The sequence below is a fragment of the Ovis canadensis genome, chromosome 13 (assembly GCF_042477335.2).
Source record: "Ovis canadensis isolate MfBH-ARS-UI-01 breed Bighorn chromosome 13, ARS-UI_OviCan_v2, whole genome shotgun sequence".
Taxonomy (NCBI): Eukaryota; Metazoa; Chordata; class Mammalia; order Artiodactyla; family Bovidae; genus Ovis; species Ovis canadensis.
In genome coordinates, this window is record NC_091257.1 from 88408875 (window position 1) to 88412049 (window position 3175).

Consider the following 3175-nt stretch of genomic DNA (forward strand, 5'->3'; position numbering starts at 1 on the left):
AAACAAGGAAAGCTACCACAGTGAGAAGCCACACACCACCGCTGCAACTGGAGAAGAACCTGCTCAGCAACAGAGACCAGCTCAGCCAAAAACAAGATAAACAGACACATGCGAAAAATAAGGGGGATACATGGCATCTGGGAAAATGGTATTGATGAACCCACCTGCAGGGCAGCAGTAGAGACGCAGACACAGAGAACAGACTGTGGACACGACGGGGGAAGGAGAGGCTGGGGCAAGTTGAAAGGGTAGCACCGAAACAGATACCTCACCGTATGAAAAACAGACAGAGGTGCCAATCAGCGGTATGGCGCGTGGAGCGCAGCCCAGTGCTCTGTGACAACCTAGAGGGCTGGGGTGGGGTGGGAGGGGGCAGGGAGGCTCCGGAGGGAGGGGACATAGGCATACCTGCAGCTGATTCATGCTGGTGGATGGCAGAAACCAACACAACATTGCAAAGCAACTATCCTCCAATTAGAAATAAACAAATTAAGTTAAGAAAACATAATGGGGACTTCCCCAGTGGTCCAGTGGCTAAGATTCTACACTCCCAATGCAGGGGACCTGGGCTCAATCCCTGGTCAAGGAACTAGATCCTGCATGCCACAACTAAGACCCAGCACAGCCAGATAAACACATAATAAATACTTAAAAACATAACGATCTAGATAATACCAGCAACTACCTTGAGCTAACTGATACTTACGGTTCATTATAACTGACGACTTCTCTTCAAGTGTGTGGGGTACTTTCACCAGAGTAGATGTATGCTCTGCCTTAAGCCAGTCTCACTATATTTCAAAATAGTGAAATCTCACAGAGTGTTCTCTGATCACAGTGAGGTGGAATTATATATTAATAATGACATATCTAAAACCCACATATTTAGAAATTACACATTTTTAAATGACTCTAGCATCCAAGAAGAAACAATGAAGAAAATTAAAAATATTTCCAACTAAGTGAAAATGAGCAAACAGTATATCATCACCTGTGGGATACATCAAAAGCAATGTCTAGGAGAATTTTTAGCTTTTAATGCTTATGTTGGAAAATATTAAAATTCTGATACTCTGGGCCTTTACGGAGAGTCTCTCAAATATCCTCTAATAAATCTCTCCTGTTCGAACTAGCTAGAGTGATTTCATTTCCAAGTAAGAATTTTGGTTGATCAAGGAATTAGTACCAGGAGTGGGGCCCATGATGATTAATTTTATGTGTCCACTTGGTTGGGCTCTGCTGTCCCATTGTTTGGTCAAGTATAGTTGTTGCTAAAGGTATTTTATCGATGTGATTACCATTTACAACCAATCGGCTTTAAATAAGGAATATTACCCTCCATAATGTAGATGGGCCTCCTCCAGTGAGCAAAAAGTACGAAGTGCAAAAAATGAGTTTTCCCAGAGAAGGAAATCTGCTCCAAGACTGCAACATAGACCTTTCTCTCCCTTTCTCTCTCGTGTGTGTGTTTGTGTGAGTGTGTGTCTTAGTGAGGTATCTAAGATGCCTAATTCCTCCTGATCACCAAGTCCTATTAGCATGATATCATCAATAAATTGGACCAGTGTGGTACTCATGAGACAGTGAGCTATCTCACAGAGCTGGGGGACTGACCTAATAGTAAAGAAAAGGGTGAAGGTGAGTCACTCTCCCTGCCAATGAAATCAACCTCCTCTGGGGCAGGAGAAAGAGCCCTGGGTATGATTTTGCTGGTTCTGTAACACTGGTAAGTCACTTTCCTTCTCTGGATCTTAGTTTTCTCATCTGTAAACTGAGAGGAGTGGATAAGGCAACCTCCAAAGACCCTGTTTTTCCTTCTAATGCTGAACTTCTGCCAATGATCAGAGCTTCCTGTCTCGTCAGCTGTGGGATGCTGTCCAGTCTACTAATCGCACTCATCCTCAGGCTTGTTCCTTGAGAAATATATTAAACTGATAAGAACAAATACTACACTTGATCTTAGCCAAAAGGCCAAGAAGCGATTCCTTGAGAAATATAGTTAATAACCCACTGTCTCTCAGCATGGCTGTGCAACTGAAATGCAGCCCCAAGGCAATAAGCTCCGTGATTAAGGGCACTGGCTTTAGCCGTGATCCAAACTTAACTTTGAGTCCCAGACCCACCACCGCTTGGCCGAGTGAACACCTTGGGCAACATTCTCCTCTGTCAGCCCCAGTTTCCTTATCTGCTAGATGAAGGCAATAGTACCCACCTCAAAGGATTGCGTGAGGATGAAATGAGATCCTGGTTGAAAAGTGCTTGTCATATCTTAGGTGTCTGATGAGTCTGGGCCTCTTCTCTGCCTGAATCCACACCATTATCTTTTAGAGCTTCAGTTCCTTCATATATGAAATGGGAATAGTAAATCCTCATTACAATCATAGGAACTTCACACACGGCTTGAATCCACTCAATGTTCCCGCTAGACAAATACAAGGTTCATTTGTCTTTTCCACTAGGGACACAGGAATAAAAGGACAGTAGGGTAACAAATGCGTCTAGGTAAAGGACACACACTCGGCTTCCTTAAGCACGAAGAGGGCCAGGAATGGGCCAGAAGAGCAGAGGGCGGCACCTAGAACTGGTTATTTGGAGCCTCTGGCATCCTACTGCTCCCTGGGGCTCCCTCTGGGAGGAGAGGCGTCTAGTTGGCAGCAAAGAGACACTGTCAATGGGAAAGGCATCAGGGCTGCCCACCCCGCAGCCCATCCCAGGCCCAGCTGGCTCAGGAAGGCGAGGTCAGCCATCACCAGATATCTGACCCCACAGAGGCCCCGCCAGTCTCAGCTGGTCCGCGCTGCAGGCCTGGCCACATCTGGTGGCAATGATCTCAGAGCAACAATCTGTGGACACCAGACATGAGCAGCCTGGGGCAAAGTGGGGGCCAGCCTGCCAATGCAGTCCCTCCTCCCCTGACCCCACCCCTCCTGATCATCCATCAGGAAGCTGGGCCCCCAGCTCTCAGCCCATTATAATAACCACCATTCTCCCCCTCACGGTTCACCACACAGGCTCCACTGTAGGCCTCAGCAGGCCCTCCTAAAGGCCTGCAAGGGAGGGATGGGGAGGGCAGAGAGAGAGTCTGGGCAGATGTCCAACTCCACTTTATAGGCAAGGAAACCGGGGCCCAGAGAGGGCCAGTTTATCTGTCTGCCTCCCACTGGACTATGAGCAA

The 3175-nt window shown here is 47.1% G+C and overlaps 1 pseudogene; it reads right to left on the bottom strand.

The window, feature by feature from the left end:
- Positions 1–1865: 1865 nt before the first annotated feature.
- On the bottom strand, positions 1866–1983 carry LOC138417950 (U2 spliceosomal RNA; annotated as a pseudogene).
- Positions 1984–3175: the final 1192 nt, after the last annotated feature.